This window comes from Tachysurus vachellii, chromosome 22 (genome assembly GCF_030014155.1).
Source record: "Tachysurus vachellii isolate PV-2020 chromosome 22, HZAU_Pvac_v1, whole genome shotgun sequence".
NCBI lineage: Eukaryota > Metazoa > Chordata > Actinopteri > Siluriformes > Bagridae > Tachysurus > Tachysurus vachellii.
Genome location: NC_083481.1, coordinates 232,642 through 243,733, shown reverse-complemented (window position 1 = coordinate 243,733; position 11,092 = coordinate 232,642).

Here is an 11,092-nt window from a genome sequence, read left to right as displayed (position 1 = left end):
CCAGAACCTGCGAGAATACAGCTCCCACTCCATCGAAAGATGCATCGACAGCCAAAACGAAAGGTCGGTCAAAGTCTGGGTGAGCTAGTGTTACATTTTTCGTTAATTCTAGTTTTAGGGTGTGCAAAGCTTCTTCACAATCAACCGTCCAGTCAGCTGGGGAAAGTTTGAGGTAACTAACTTTCTTTCTTGGCTTGCGTCCTTTTGTGGCAGGAGACTGTTTTACTGAACCTGATGTCAACTTGAATAGAGGCTTTGCTTTTGCAGAACATCCTTCAATAAAATGCTGATAATATAGGACCATTCCAAGAAAGGATCTGATCTTTTTCTGGCATGGTGTTTTTCCATCAGGTTCCATCAGATCAGAAGCCTGAATACTGTTAATTGCCTCAACTTTACTAGGGTCAGTCTTAATCCCTTCTTCACATACAATGTGGCCAAGGAATTTCACAGAACGTCTCAAGAAACAACATTTCTTTGGAGCCAACTTTAGGTTGTGATGCGACAACCTCAAGAGAACCAATTCAAGACGTTTGAGGGCTACTGACTCAGAGGGGGCAAACACCATCAAATCATCAAGGTAACAGAGAACGCTGCTGAAATTTTCATCTCCAAAGATAGACATCATCATTCTCATGAAAGTGGCTGGGCTATTAGAAAGACCCTGGGGAAGCCTATTATATTCATGAAGTCCAAATGGGGAAGAGAATGCAGTGTACTTTTTGTGTTCTTCTTCTAGAGGGACATTATAATACCCTGAGGTAAGATCCATGGTTGAGAAAAAGGTGTTGCCTCCTAATGCAGCTAATACATCAGACTGGTGTGGTAAAGGGTAGGCGTCCCTGACAGTCCTTGCGTTTAACCACCTAAAATCAGTGCAGATTCTGAGATCTCCATTCTTTTTCCAAACTAGTACGAGCGGGGAAGCATAGTCACTATGTGACTTGCGAATGATTCCTTTTTCCTCCATCTCATTTAATGCTGTCCTTAGTTTGGCATACTGGCTTGGTGGTATACGCCTGTATGGAAAACGGAAGGGTCTGTCATCAGTGAGGTTAATACGATGGACAAAGCCTTTAGCCTCTCCGCAGTCCATTTTGTCTCTTGAGAAAACTGAGTCATACTTCTCAATAATTTGCAACAGCTTATCTTTCCAGTGAGTTGAAACTTCACATGATTCCACGTCAAGATCGCCAAGGTTCAAATCACTCAAGACACGCTTCATCTCTTCACTGGATCTAGATGGTGAGGATTCCTCGGTACACTGCAAATTTGACTGAATCTGTTTCGGCAGCGGTAAATCTTGCACAGCAATACAAGGTGACACGTCAGCTATTTTCGCATTTCTCCTCAACACAACTCGGTGATTAGTGGGGTTGATGACTTTTAAGGGGATAGAACCATCTCCCCATAGCGGTGTTATAACCCTCCCGACCAGTATTTGTCTTGGTCTTGATCTGGATTCGGTCGGTTCCACAATAACAGTGCTGCCCACTGACAAGACAGAAGACTGAGGTAGCTTACCCCAAACCAGATGTTCTGTTTGTGGCTCTAACGTCACACTCCTTTGTAACTTTACAGTACCGACTTTTTTTGGTATGGATTCACCTCTCCATCTTTCAGCATTTGAGAAAAGAGACAGAAACATACAGCACTCATCACTCTCATTGTTACTTGACTTAGACATGAGCCTCCAGTAACCGTCAGTTTCTCTCAGTTGCATCAGAAGTCTCTTTATGACATTTGTGCCCAAAATCATTTCTTCGGTCTGCCCAGGTACAACTAAAGCAGGAATTATCATGGAGCAGCCATACACTGTAGCTTTAAGATCATAGACTGCAGTAGGGGCAACACAATGGCCACCACAACCAACAATGACAATATCTTCTGCTGACTGGCTTGTCATGTCTGGGATACTTTTCAGCACCTTTTCTATAGCGGACTCGCTAATAGTACATGCCATTGATCCACTATCAATTAAAGCTTTAAGTATGAGATCCTTTTCAACTGAAACAGATGCGTAAAACAAACTATCAGCTTTTGGAACTTTCTGAAAACCTTGAAGGATGACTGTATTGTCTGAAGTTACATCACTAAACATGTGACATACTGATTCATAATCTTCAAAACTGGAGTTGGGAGATTCACTCTCAAGATCTACGTGATCCTCCCTCACACGTAGATCAATTAGTTTGACTGCTGGTTGACTGAGGATGCATTCTTCCTTTCCATCAGACACCGGACTCTGGGATGTTCAGGCGAAAAACACTGGAAACAGAGCCTTTTATCTTTACAGTGAGTAAAAGCAGAATGTGCGATGTCCTTGCACACTAAGCATGGTGTATCATTCAAGCCTGGAATGCTAGGCATGGTTCTTCTCTTTCTATAGTCCTTGCTCGACTGGGCATTACTACTATTACTCATCAGAACTCTCTCCAACATACCGATCACTTTTTCCAGAGCCATGTTTTCTGACTGTTTTGACTGAAGTGAATCCTGTTCAGCTTTCACTGGGTCTGGGCCGGGACTTATACGCATCTCATTTATAGTGACTCTATTCCCACATTCAATCTGTCTATTTCCTTGCCCAGTAGCTCTGAGATTTTTCTCTGAATGATACTCGTTCAGGATCTCTTGCACTTCATGAGCTGTCCATTTGTCAATGGTTTTCGAACGAAATGTCAATGCTAGATCTGAGTTTGGACAATTCCTAATGAACATGCGTGTGACTTCGATCAGTTGGTTATCTAGTACCTTTCCCTGTTGTTTCAGACACTCAGCTGTGATGTCGGCAGTATGGTTCAGGCGTAACCAGTAATCGAAGGGATCCTCCTGAGGTTCTGGAAGGGTAGTGTAGAAATCTTGCAAAGGAACAGGACAATACTGTTGACAACTGAAATGCTTCCGTAGTAGGGTGTAGATTGCATCAGGATTTGTTCTGATATCCAATCCGCTAGACAGCATCCCCACTTTAACAACATCTTTGGCTTTGCCTCTCAAGTGGATTAAAATTTCTTCACCCTGCTCTTCAGTAGGCAGCAACCCCTTTTTTAAGAAATTCTTCATGAGCTCCACCCACTCATCGAGAGTAACAGTGTCAGATTTGTCACCTCTGAAAGTAGGAGGATCTTTAACGTCCCTCTGACGCACTACTTGAATCTGTGATGTACTAGGCATGGAGCACTGCTCAGGTGTGTATCTACTATTGTGGTTATTTCTATTTCTAGTATGCAAATTCAAATGTGCGAGGATACTATCTGCCAATTGAAGGCCTACTTGCTGCACTATATTACCCATCTGGCTCATCATGTCGCTGGTAAGAACTGGAGTTGATGTACTAATTGGCTGTGTAGTTTCAGAACTGCAATTCACATTAACAGGGTTTACGTTAGTATTTGGCTCAAGAAATACATTCGCTTCTAACCCCATACCGTTGATAGCAGCACCAATATTAGAGCTAGCGCCAATATCTGGGAAAGGAATTGGTGTCACCAGTAGACCTCTCCCTCGACCAACACTAACCGGACTGCTCACATACTGAGATCCAGGCAACCTTGTGTTTTCCATAATCAAGTAATAAGAGTACAGAAATGGTAAAATAAGAGAAAAAAAAATGTGTATACTATAACATACAACTGTGATACCTGGACAATAAAATATCAAACCACTCGAGTGCCCATTCAAAAGTGTTTTTTTTTTTTTTTTGTTTTTTTTTAAAGTCCAACAATAACTAATAAAAGCTTAGCTTAAGGATCTGTGCAGTGAAGAATGACGACAGGTCCGCCGGTCCGAAGTTGGGATGATCTTCGACCACCTTTATTGATATCCGGGTCACGGCACCAATGTGACCTTTGGTCTAATCTGGCCCAGTCTGACCCACTCTTCACAAGCACACACACTCAGGATGTGGATGATATTCAGTTTATTTTCTGCACACAAAGCAGTAAAAATGAGAGAATAGTGAGTCATTGAGATGATCTACAGCTCCATCCACAGCAGTTCTCTCTAACTCTGCTTTCAATATAACTAACAATTTACTCAAAATGTATTTAACAAGACAAATAAAAATAAATAAAAATTCTGAATTGTAATTTTTTTTCCAAGAAATTATACAACATGGCTTTGATTTTTTTTCCTTTCTTCTTAAATTTAAATGTTGTGATCGTATAGTGCATTTAACATTAATTAAGAATATGAATAACATTGAATAAAATTATTTGAACATTAATACAGCATAGCAGTTTGCAATAAACATTTGCAAAACAAAGTAAATGCTATATAATAAACAATTACCTGCACACAAAGCAGTAAAAATGAGAGAATAGTGAGTCATTGAGATGATCTACAGCTCCATCTATTTAAGAAACATTTCATGTGGTTAGAGAGCACATGGGACAATGGCGCACATTAAAATATTAGTGCAATCACGCAAACAGAAATAAAATGATCAAAATTCCAAGAAATATAAACAGAAAACACTCCAAAAATCAACCAGCGTCCACTGTGTGCAATCCCTTACATGCATCGTCTAATATTTGAACATGACACCAATATTTTATAACTCTTAGCACAGAGCTGCAAAAGAAACGACTCACCCACAGCAGTTCTCTCTAACTCTGCTGCAGATAGTTCAAACTCAGCGCGCAATAGCGCCACCGGCGCGTCCAATAGGATGTATTATCACATTACAGCAGGATTTATCCAAAGAACCCTCTGTAATATTCATCCCGTTACATACACCCCCCTTAAATCCTGCTTAATGTGGGCAAACAACAACAAGAATTAAAACAACAGTGAAGAAAGATAGAAAAAAAAAGGGTATGGAACTCCCACCTCATGTGGTCAATGAATAAAGAAGAGAATAAAAACTCAACGAGTATGATTATCTGTCAATCAAAAGATTCTTCAATAAGAAGTACCTAGAGACAAGGGAGGCGCCTAACCCCAGTCTGAAAGTAGACTAAAGAGATGCCTGTTACACCTCAAAAATTCCATCATGTAATAACTCGATCGAATTTCAATCTCTATATCAGTTCGTTTCCGTGTTCTCAACTTTGTATGACAAACACTTTACACTGTAACACTAAGTGAAAACGCTTCTAAATAGATAAACAAAAGAACTCACTGTAGAGTCTGAACTGTCTATGTGTTGTTTGTTCATGTCATAAATCAGTCTTTTAGTAGGCTTAATGACTCTGCCAAGTCTAGTGCGAGTTACTGCAGCCTCTGCCTGCCTTGGCTGTGTGCAAACCACAGACCCCTCATCATGGATAGCCTCATCCTTGACTTGTTCCCCCTGAGTTGAGTTAAAGTCTTGACCTCCTACTTCTGGCAGATCAACATCACTTGTCACTTTGGCATCATTTCTGTTCTGCTGGTTCCCAGCATCAGTGCTTGCCAAGTCCAGTATCTCTGACACACAATCTGACACGTCAGGTGAGTCTGTACAGTTTGTACATTCATCCTCCTTATCAAAACCATCAGTATTACTTAATATCCAGTTTGCAGTTCTGTCATCACGATCAACTTTGTTTTCCTGAAGATCAATTTCATCATTCACATCATTTTGATCTGATTCCTGGTGTTCATCAACTGGTAGGAAGTTCACAGATAACAAAAGATTTCTATGGACTATCCTCACTTTGTCAGAGTTGATTTCTCGAATCTTGTAAACATTGATATCAGGATACACCTCAGTGACTTCATATGGAGATGACTCCCATTTGTCAGAAACTTTTCTTCTACCTTTTTCGCCTCTGTTCGCAACCAACACTCTGTCTCCAACAGCCAGTGGACAGCCTTTCACCTTTCTGTTGTAAAGTCTGCCATGCCGTTCCTGTTCTTTCAGTGTGTGCATCCTTGCAATGTGTGCTGCTTCACGCAAGTCTTTCTTCAGCTTGGACACAAAATCTTTGTAGTCCACCACATCTTCATTAAGAAGCACATTTTGAAACAGGACATCAATTGGGAGACGAGGAACTCTGCCAAACATAAGAAAGAATGGCGCAAAACCTGTTGTCTCATGTTCTGTGCAGTTGTAACAGAAGGTGAGTTGCTGTAGTATCTGTGGCCATTTTGATTTAACTTTAGGAGGCAATGTCCTGATCATGTTTCCAAGAGTCCTATTGAACCTCTCAGCAATGCCGTTACCCATGGGGTGGTATGGTGTTGTGTGTGATTTGTCTACACCTGCCATGGTCAATAGTTCCCTGATAAGCTTGCTCTCAACATTAGCCCCCTGGTCAGAATGAATTCTTTTGGGGAATCCATAGACCAGAAAGAAGTCATTCCAGAGTCTTTTCGCAACCTGTTTGGCTGACTGATTTTGGCATGGAAATGCATGGGCCATTTTTGTAAAATGATCCGTCACAACCAGTACGTCTACCGACTTTCCTTCTTTGACTTCTGCTGACCAAAAGTCGATGCAAACCAACTCAAGCGGTTCTGATGTTCGGATGCTCCCTAATGGGGCACAAGAATTGGGCTCTGAGGTTTTACCAACCACACACCGATGACAATTCTTCACATAATCATCAATATCTTTTTTCATTCCAATCCAGAAGAATCGTTGTCTCGCAAGTGACAGTGTTCTACTACGTCCTTGATGTCCTGCGGCATCATGGATTCCATGGAGAACTTGCGTTTTCAATGAGACGGGTACCACAAACAGGTAGAGTTTCTTGTTCAACTTTGGATCTCTTTTCACCTTATAAAGCACGCCATTACAGACAACCAGTTTATCACGGTGTTTCACCAATTTCCGCACACTTGTGGATTCCTTTGATTGTTCTTTCTTAGATGGTTTCTGACATCTTTCAATATAGTACAAAACCCGACACAAGGCACTGTCTCTTTCCTGTTCAAGCACGATATTGCTGTGTTGCAAAGGAGGACTAAACTGTTGAGGTTGTGAGATGGCTGGCACTGTCCCTAATACTTCACTCAAACCCCCAGTAGTGTGTGCTGCCAACACTGCAGAAACTTCCTGGCTCCCAGAAGAACCTGAAGGCAAGAGTCCAACACTGGTAGAGTCACAAGAACCTTTGCCATCCCTCTGCACCACCTGCTGATTACTAGTGTACTTGAAAGCACCTTGAACAGTGTTGTCAACTACGCCACGGACATCCTTCAGAAGGGATAAGTACGGTTCAGTGATAAGGCGATGACTTATGCAAGACTGGACAAATGGCTCACGACTCAGAGCATCCGCGACAATATTTTTCGTTCCTGGGACATACTTCAGATCAAAATTGTAAGAAGCAAGTTTTGCCACCCATCGCTGCTCGCATGCATCAAGTCGAGGTTTTGTCAGAATATATGTTAGAGGATTATTGTCGGTCCATGCTGTAAAGTGCCGTCCTCTCAGCCAATGGCTAAACTTTTCGCAGATAGCCCACTTTAAGGCAAAGAACTCTAATCTGTAAGCTGGATAGTTCATTTGTGAGCGAGACAGAGTTCTACTTGCGAAGGCTACAGGTCTGGCAATCTCTTCACCCTCCAGAACCTGCGAGAATACAGCTCCCACTCCATCGAAAGATGCATCGACAGCCAAAACGAAAGGTCGGTCAAAGTCTGGGTGAGCTAGTGTTACATTTTTCGTTAATTCTAGTTTTAGGGTGTGCAAAGCTTCTTCACAATCAACCGTCCAGTCAGCTGGGGAAAGTTTGAGGTAACTAACTTTCTTTCTTGGCTTGCGTCCTTTTGTGGCAGGAGACTGTTTTACTGAACCTGATGTCAACTTGAATAGAGGCTTTGCTTTTGCAGAACATCCTTCAATAAAATGCTGATAATATAGGACCATTCCAAGAAAGGATCTGATCTTTTTCTGGCATGGTGTTTTTCCATCAGGTTCCATCAGATCAGAAGCCTGAATACTGTTAATTGCCTCAACTTTACTAGGGTCAGTCTTAATCCCTTCTTCACATACAATGTGGCCAAGGAATTTCACAGAACGTCTCAAGAAACAACATTTCTTTGGAGCCAACTTTAGGTTGTGATGCGACAACCTCAAGAGAACCAATTCAAGACGTTTGAGGGCTACTGACTCAGAGGGGGCAAACACCATCAAATCATCAAGGTAACAGAGAACGCTGCTGAAATTTTCATCTCCAAAGATAGACATCATCATTCTCATGAAAGTGGCTGGGCTATTAGAAAGACCCTGGGGAAGCCTATTATATTCATGAAGTCCAAATGGGGAAGAGAATGCAGTGTACTTTTTGTGTTCTTCTTCTAGAGGGACATTATAATACCCTGAGGTAAGATCCATGGTTGAGAAAAAGGTGTTGCCTCCTAATGCAGCTAATACATCAGACTGGTGTGGTAAAGGGTAGGCGTCCCTGACAGTCCTTGCGTTTAACCACCTAAAATCAGTGCAGATTCTGAGATCTCCATTCTTTTTCCAAACTAGTACGAGCGGGGAAGCATAGTCACTATGTGACTTGCGAATGATTCCTTTTTCCTCCATCTCATTTAATGCTGTCCTTAGTTTGGCATACTGGCTTGGTGGTATACGCCTGTATGGAAAACGGAAGGGTCTGTCATCAGTGAGGTTAATACGATGGACAAAGCCTTTAGCCTCTCCGCAGTCCATTTTGTCTCTTGAGAAAACTGAGTCATACTTCTCAATAATTTGCAACAGCTTATCTTTCCAGTGAGTTGAAACTTCACATGATTCCACGTCAAGATCGCCAAGGTTCAAATCACTCAAGACACGCTTCATCTCTTCACTGGATCTAGATGGTGAGGATTCCTCGGTACACTGCAAATTTGACTGAATCTGTTTCGGCAGCGGTAAATCTTGCACAGCAATACAAGGTGACACGTCAGCTATTTTCGCATTTCTCCTCAACACAACTCGGTGATTAGTGGGGTTGATGACTTTTAAGGGGATAGAACCATCTCCCCATAGCGGTGTTATAACCCTCCCGACCAGTATTTGTCTTGGTCTTGATCTGGATTCGGTCGGTTCCACAATAACAGTGCTGCCCACTGACAAGACAGAAGACTGAGGTAGCTTACCCCAAACCAGATGTTCTGTTTGTGGCTCTAACGTCACACTCCTTTGTAACTTTACAGTACCGACTTTTTTTGGTATGGATTCACCTCTCCATCTTTCAGCATTTGAGAAAAGAGACAGAAACATACAGCACTCATCACTCTCATTGTTACTTGACTTAGACATGAGCCTCCAGTAACCGTCAGTTTCTCTCAGTTGCATCAGAAGTCTCTTTATGACATTTGTGCCCAAAATCATTTCTTCGGTCTGCCCAGGTACAACTAAAGCAGGAATTATCATGGAGCAGCCATACACTGTAGCTTTAAGATCATAGACTGCAGTAGGGGCAACACAATGGCCACCACAACCAACAATGACAATATCTTCTGCTGACTGGCTTGTCATGTCTGGGATACTTTTCAGCACCTTTTCTATAGCGGACTCGCTAATAGTACATGCCATTGATCCACTATCAATTAAAGCTTTAAGTATGAGATCCTTTTCAACTGAAACAGATGCGTAAAACAAACTATCAGCTTTTGGAACTTTCTGAAAACCTTGAAGGATGACTGTATTGTCTGAAGTTACATCACTAAACATGTGACATACTGATTCATAATCTTCAAAACTGGAGTTGGGAGATTCACTCTCAAGATCTACGTGATCCTCCCTCACACGTAGATCAATTAGTTTGACTGCTGGTTGACTGAGGATGCATTCTTCCTTTCCATCAGACACCGGACTCTGGGATGTTCAGGCGAAAAACACTGGAAACAGAGCCTTTTATCTTTACAGTGAGTAAAAGCAGAATGTGCGATGTCCTTGCACACTAAGCATGGTGTATCATTCAAGCCTGGAATGCTAGGCATGGTTCTTCTCTTTCTATAGTCCTTGCTCGACTGGGCATTACTACTATTACTCATCAGAACTCTCTCCAACATACCGATCACTTTTTCCAGAGCCATGTTTTCTGACTGTTTTGACTGAAGTGAATCCTGTTCAGCTTTCACTGGGTCTGGGCCGGGACTTATACGCATCTCATTTATAGTGACTCTATTCCCACATTCAATCTGTCTATTTCCTTGCCCAGTAGCTCTGAGATTTTTCTCTGAATGATACTCGTTCAGGATCTCTTGCACTTCATGAGCTGTCCATTTGTCAATGGTTTTCGAACGAAATGTCAATGCTAGATCTGAGTTTGGACAATTCCTAATGAACATGCGTGTGACTTCGATCAGTTGGTTATCTAGTACCTTTCCCTGTTGTTTCAGACACTCAGCTGTGATGTCGGCAGTATGGTTCAGGCGTAACCAGTAATCGAAGGGATCCTCCTGAGGTTCTGGAAGGGTAGTGTAGAAATCTTGCAAAGGAACAGGACAATACTGTTGACAACTGAAATGCTTCCGTAGTAGGGTGTAGATTGCATCAGGATTTGTTCTGATATCCAATCCGCTAGACAGCATCCCCACTTTAACAACATCTTTGGCTTTGCCTCTCAAGTGGATTAAAATTTCTTCACCCTGCTCTTCAGTAGGCAGCAACCCCTTTTTTAAGAAATTCTTCATGAGCTCCACCCACTCATCGAGAGTAACAGTGTCAGATTTGTCACCTCTGAAAGTAGGAGGATCTTTAACGTCCCTCTGACGCACTACTTGAATCTGTGATGTACTAGGCATGGAGCACTGCTCAGGTGTGTATCTACTATTGTGGTTATTTCTATTTCTAGTATGCAAATTCAAATGTGCGAGGATACTATCTGCCAATTGAAGGCCTACTTGCTGCACTATATTACCCATCTGGCTCATCATGTCGCTGGTAAGAACTGGAGTTGATGTACTAATTGGCTGTGTAGTTTCAGAACTGCAATTCACATTAACAGGGTTTACGTTAGTATTTGGCTCAAGAAATACATTCGCTTCTAACCCCATACCGTTGATAGCAGCACCAATATTAGAGCTAGCGCCAATATCTGGGAAAGGAATTGGTGTCACCAGTAGACCTCTCCCTCGACCAACACTAACCGGACTGCTCACATACTGAGATCCAGGCAACCTTGTGTTTTCCATAATCAAGTAATAAGAGTACAGAAATGGT